General features: G+C 42.7%; 1 protein-coding gene across 4 annotated transcripts in view; it reads right to left on the bottom strand.

The window, feature by feature from the left end:
- Positions 1 to 6,598, bottom strand: part of HHAT (hedgehog acyltransferase) — a 219,908-nt gene that overhangs the window by 145,790 nt on the left and 67,520 nt on the right. The window lies entirely within an intron of this gene.

The raw sequence follows: 6,598 nt of genomic DNA, 5'->3' as shown, positions 1-6,598 counted from the left end.
AATAAAATGAATTTGGACCTTTTTTTTACATCAGGTAAAAAAAAAAAAAACAAACCTCAAAATGAATTAAAGACTTAAATGTAAGACCCCAAACCATAAAACATCCTAGAAAAAAAACACAGGTAGTAAAGTCTTTGCCATCACACTTAGCATTATCTTTTTGGATATATCTCCTCGAGCAAGGGAAACAAAGGAAAAAATAAACCAATGAGACTACATCAAACTAAAAAGGCTTTGCACAGCAAAAGAAACCATTAAAATGAAAAAGATAAACCACTAAATGGAAGAAGATATTTGCCAGATACATCCAATAAGGGTCAATAACCAAAATATATAATGAAGTCATACAACTTAACACACACACACACACACACACACACACACACACGCACACGTACAATTCAATTGAAAAATAGGCAGAGGACATGAATAGACATTTCTCCCAAGAGGACATACAGATGGCCAGTACAAATATGAAAAGATGCTCAACATCAGTAATCATCAGGGAAATGCAAATTAAAACCACGGTGAGATATTGCCTTACACCTGTCAGAGTGGCTAACATAAATAAATCAACAAATAACAAGTCCTGGTGAGGATGTGGAGAAAAGGGAACCCTTGAACCGTGTTGGTGAGATTGTAAATTGGTGCAGCCACTATGGAAAGCATTGTGGAGGTTCCTCAAAAACTTAAAAATAGAACTACCATATGACCCAGCAATCCCACTTCTGGACATTTATCCAAAGATCCAAAACACTAATTTGACTTCTGGGTGGGTGTTTGTGTGTGTGTATGTGTATATATATACACATACATACACAAAGATGATGAAATCACTATCTCAGAGAGATATATGCACTCCCGTGGTCGAAGAAGCATTATTTACAGTAGCCAAGTCTTGAAAACATTTTAAGTGTCCATCAATAGATGAATAAATAAAGAAAATGTGGTGTATATATATATTTGTATATTATTATATTTACATATAAATGGAATTCCATTATAAATATAATAGTATATTATTCAGCAACAGAAGAATGAAATCTTGCCATTTACGACAACACGGATGGACCTACAGAGTATTACGCTAAGTGATATAAGTCAGACAGAGAAAGATGAATAGTGTATGAGTCCACTTATTTGTGGAACCTTTAAAAAAATAAATAAATGAATAAACAAAATAAAACAGAAATAGACCCACAGATACAGAAAACAAGCTGATTACTGTCAAAGGGCAGGGGGTGGGAGAATGAAAACGAAAAAAAAGATTCTTCAGCCAGATAGAGCATCAAATCAAACCATAACATTGCACGCAGCAAGCCGTGATACCAAGCGTGAGCTCCTGGACAAGGCAGCTGTACGCTGACAAAGTCACCCCAGCCAGGCTGATCTCCCACCCCACCCCCCGCCCCCCACCATCGAAACCGAGGGCAGAGCTGTGTCTGGGGTCAGATGCCCATTAACCAGCTCCCGGAGACTGATCTCTAACACCAGAATGCCAGTTTACCCATTTAGAGTGAGAACTGCCCCCTCTCAGGTAACTCGGGCCTCTAGCAAGAGCCCGTTTTCTCTCTAGGTCAGCCACACAGGAAATCAAATTACTCAGAGAGAGTTGCTCAGTGAGGAAGACATCAGGGCCAGAGCATCGGCCAGAGAACACAGACATCTGATGGCATCCAACTCTGAGAGACGGAGGCGTCGGCCCCACAACAAGGATATTCTGCCACTGGACATGACAAAGCAAATCGCTGGAACACGGTGTCCCTCCCCAGTCACTGCTTGAATGGGATCGTCCAGACTTGCCTTTTGGATGTTTCTCCATCTAGCTCTGACCAAAACACCTCCCTTTCCGGCTGGCAGAATCTTTCCATGAGTATGACTGAAGCCTCCAGTGAAGCTATCATCAGTCAGCTGCTGGCCAAGACTCACTTCTCTGAGCCATCGTGCACGGACGTAATCATCTGCTCCCAGTAATGGGCTGTATTTTCCCTATTTCTAAGTTGTTGGAGGCACCCCAGGGCAGTTCCATGTACTTCCAATTAACAGGAAATGCCAATTGCCATTAGTTGAATGATCGATTAGACGTTTACAAAGAGCTTGTACATCCATATTGCAGCTATTCCTCTCAAGCACCCTCTGGGGTTCTTTGGGTAAATACTATGATTCTTATTTTACAGATAAGGACATTGAGATGCAGAGATGGTGAGTGGTTTTTCCAAGGTCACAGAATTAGTGAATACGGGGTCAAGATTAAAATTCAGATCTCTGGACCCCAACTGAGTCTCTCGAGGACACACCTGCACTTAACAGTGAACATAAAGGAACTCTGTCTAACTGACTGCATTATTCACACATGACAAAAATTTATGGAGTGTCAGTGATTAGCTGCGCACTCTTCCAGGCACTGGGGACACCATGATGACCAGCGTAAATAAAGTTCCTACTTCCATGGAACATGTATTCAGTGGTACGAGACAAACGAGGAAATTTTCAGACGGTGATGAGCCCTGCGCAGAGGGAAAATCAGGGTGATGTAAAGTGCTGGGTGGCTGTTTCTGTTTGGGTCTCTTAGAAAAAGACATTTAAGTCGAGATGACAGTGACAAGAAGTCAGACAATGATGAAGGGGAAGAGCATTCCCACCTGAAGGGACAGCTACTGAAACACCCTAAGGTGGGACCATGCTTGCTGTGTCTGCAGGAGAACAAAAAGCCAGCATGGTGGAGGGCAGAGGGCAGAGGGCAGAGGGCAGAGGGCAGCTGCTCTGAGACAAGTAGGAGGAAGTGGGCAGGAGCCAAACCTCGTGGTGTTTTGTTACAGAGGATCAGTCGGCTTTATTCAAAGTATAATGGAAAGTCACTACTCTGCCACGGAAAAGTGCTGGTTTTCAACAAAGTCACACCACTGTAGGGCAGGTTTTATACCCCAGAATCCCGAAGTTCCAATCAATCAGACCACTCACTATTCCTAATACACAGTGATTCGAGTTAGTTATGAATATACAATGATTCCATGATCTGGTGAGAGATATTAGAAAAACTCGGAACACAATTCATCCTGTGGGAAGGAGAAAGACCTGTCCCATCTGAAAACCCATATTCCTAGGGGGTAAGTTCACAGCCTCAACATTCGGGCGAATCGAGCTCCCGGAAGCCCAGCCAGGCTCCCGGAGGCCCTGGCTGTCTCTCAGCAGGGCTCAGCTCGCAAACGCTGGGAGAAACGGCCAGACCGCACTCCACGCCCACCCTGACAGCAGCATCCCCCTCAGGCCCATCCTGCTCCCCCACAGGTCACTGCTCGGATGGCAGCCTGACAGCTGCTTCCTCCGAAACTCAAAAAAAACAAAAAACAAAAAACCACCACCTTCCTCTAGCAGAGGGATGTTCAAAAACTTCACAAGGTGGGGAGCAGGGAAGGAGACTCGAGAAAAGGGGGGTGGGGTGGATGTATGTCTTCTAAATAGAAATTCATGCAAAAAAATAATAATAATACGGTCTTCTTCGCCTGCTCTTAAACATTGAAGACACTGGGAACGAAAAATGGCAACGAGCAGCAAAGCCTTCGACCTAGGAAATCACCCCCAAGAAATCATCGGCGATGAATTTTAAAAGGCTCATGCAAATATGTTCTGAAACATTAGTCAGAACAGGGCGAAATTTTAAATAATGATCAGCAACAGACAATTAGGTGACTAAATAATAGTGAAGACGTAGGAAGGCACACCACAAAACGAGTAAAATCATACTCTAAAAGAACAGAACCTAAAAGAGTATTTCATCACAGAAGGAAAAATTCAGAATATACGAAGCCTAAAAAGTAGGTAATAAAGAAAACAGGGCAATGAGGAAATCCTTGTAAATGATCTGGACGAGAAACACGAGGGAAGTGGGGAGGCGGAGGGCGCCCGGGGAGACTTCCACAGGTTTATTTTCCACTCTGCACTGCCAGTGTGCTCACTGCTGAGCACGTGACCGTGATTAAAAACTCATTTGGGTAACAGTTGGGCATCAGGAGGATGCAGAGAAAAATTATCAGAAAAGTGAGCACGGTCCTTTTTGGCAAAGACAGCAGGACCTGCACTTCTGTGAAAACAATTACTGAGCTTCCTGCCTGCAGGGGTGCAGCAGGCTTCCGATTTCCTATTTAACCCCCCAGGGGTCCCCATTTACAATTCTTAGATTCTCAGGATATTCGACAACAAGCTGCTGCTCTCTAAAAATCAACACTGAACTTGTAAGACTTGATTACAGTCCACCTCCTGGTCCTTATTTCTCTCTCAATCAATCTCTCTCTCTCTCTCTCTCTCTCTCTCAGTTTCTAACCATGTTGAACTTCTTTCATTTCCCCAAATACGCCCTTAGATCTCTCATCTCATCTTTTTCACCTAGGCTGGTCCCTCTGTTTAGAGCACCCTTCCCCCAGCCCTCGTTCCCTCCTCTACCTAGCATCTGTTTCATTCTAATCGACCTTTGGGTCCCTTCTTAGACATTACTTCCCCCCGAGGAGCCTTTCCACACTCCCCTAGACCGAGCTAGGTCCTCCTCCTCTACACTCCCACAGCACCCTGGACTCCACCATCACAGGACCTGTCACCCTGCACTGCAATAGATTCTGTGTTTTGTTTTTTTGAAGCAACTCTTTAGACCATGCATTCTGCAAGGACAGAAGCTGGACTTGCCTTTTTCATCTATATGTCCTGATCACCTAAACTAAATCAGTTCATTCCAATCAATCGTTTCATTTGTGAATGAGAGGAGCACAGCTCCTTACCTGTCAGTGTCCGTCTGAACTTCCCACTTTGCCACGAGGCCACACCTCCCGCCCAGGTTCCCTGACCCAAGGTAGGCTGTGACCTGCTTTCGGTTTGTCTCCTAACCTAGATCTGTCTGGTAGATGCACTGACAGGCACCACCTAGAGAGGAGTCAGTGCCACATGAATGAGCCAAAGACAGTCTCTGTATGTTGGCCCCTAAGTTGTTCATTTCTTCACACTGGGCTGAGACCCACTGGATCAAAAGCCAAACTCAATTCTTTATGCATTCCACCCCTAAGATTTCATGGTTCATAAAGTCTGCAACAGAGCTTACACTAACGTGGCTGGAGACAGAATCGAGGATAATAAGTACAATAGCAAATGGCATTTATGGTCTTATTTGTAGATCTACAGAAAAGGAAAGAGATATGTTAGCATAATCAGATCCTTCCTGTGCCTTGATTTTTTAAAAGTCATTTGCTATGATACTGAGTAAGCCTGAGATCCTATTAAGAAATGCTAGGAGGAAATAATTCATCATACAAGCTTCTGAAGCCCAACTCATTTCTTAGAGAAGGTATAGCTATCCAAAAATATCCAAAAATGAGGTCTCGTTTTACACAAATCAAATAGCACAGTGGATAATTTTCCCCTTGTGAACATTAGCCCAAGTTTGGGCTTTAATCACAAGTGACTCTTGGCTAGGAAGAATGACTGAGTATCTGAAGATAATGGCACAGGAAATGGGATTATTAGAGAGGCAAGTAAAACTTCAAAGGCTAGAAGTGATCATGGTCTCAGATTACTTATTTTAGGGACTTGTTGATTTGAGTGGTTCTGTCTGCCCATCCTCCAGGCTGCATAATAACTTTCTGCAGAATAAGATACTCTCACCTTTGTATCTTGCTCTGGCTTCGTAGGCATCCACATCTGACGAACCTGTGTACAATACTGTTTGCTGCTGAGGGAAAATCCTCAGGTGCTGTCTATGGTGTCTACCCAAAGAAAATGACCCCCAGCCATCCTTGACAATGAACATGTAATGCAAATACCAGAATAAGAAAAAGAGAAAGAAACAGAAGCGATATTTAAAGCAATAACAATAAAGATTTCCCCCAAATTAATGTCAGAAACAAAACCAAAGATCCAGGAAGCTCAGAGGGCACCAATCAGAATTAATGCCCCCAAAACTACACCTAGGCATATCATATTCAAACAGCAGAAAATAAATCCAATCGGCATTTTTTAAAGAAATGGAACACAAAATCATCAAATTTGTATGGAAGCACCAAAGACCCCAAACTGCCAAAGGCATCCTGAGAAAAAAGAACAAGACTGGAAGCATCATTTTGCCCAACTTCAAATTATACTACAAAGCAACAGTAATCAAAATGGCATGGTATTAGCAGCAAAACAGACACATGGACCAGTGGAACAGAATCAAGAGTCCAGAAGTAAACCCATACTTATATGGGCAAATAATTTTCGACAAAAAAGCCAAAAATATACAGTGGAGAAAGGAAAGCCTCTTCAATAAATAGTGCTGGGAAAACTGGAAAGCCACCTGCAAAAGAATGAAACTAGACTGTTGTCTATCACCACACACCAAAATTAACTCAAAATGGATTAAGGACCTGAATATAAGACCTGAAACAATAAAATGCATAGAAGAAAACATAGAAACTAAACTCAAGGACTTGGACTTAAAGAGGATTTTATGAATTTGACCTCAAAAGCAAGAGAAGTAAAAGATAAAATAAATGAATGGGACTATATCAAACTAAAAAGCTTCTGCTCAGCAAAAGAAACCGTCAACAAGGTAAAGAGAAAACCATCCGAATGGGAA

The sequence above is a fragment of the Pteropus alecto genome, unplaced genomic scaffold (genome assembly GCF_000325575.1).
Source record: "Pteropus alecto unplaced genomic scaffold, ASM32557v1 scaffold101, whole genome shotgun sequence".
Taxonomy (NCBI): domain Eukaryota; kingdom Metazoa; phylum Chordata; class Mammalia; order Chiroptera; family Pteropodidae; genus Pteropus; species Pteropus alecto.
Note: the sequence above shows the minus strand (reverse complement) of the source record. Positions and strands in the feature narration are given on the sequence as shown.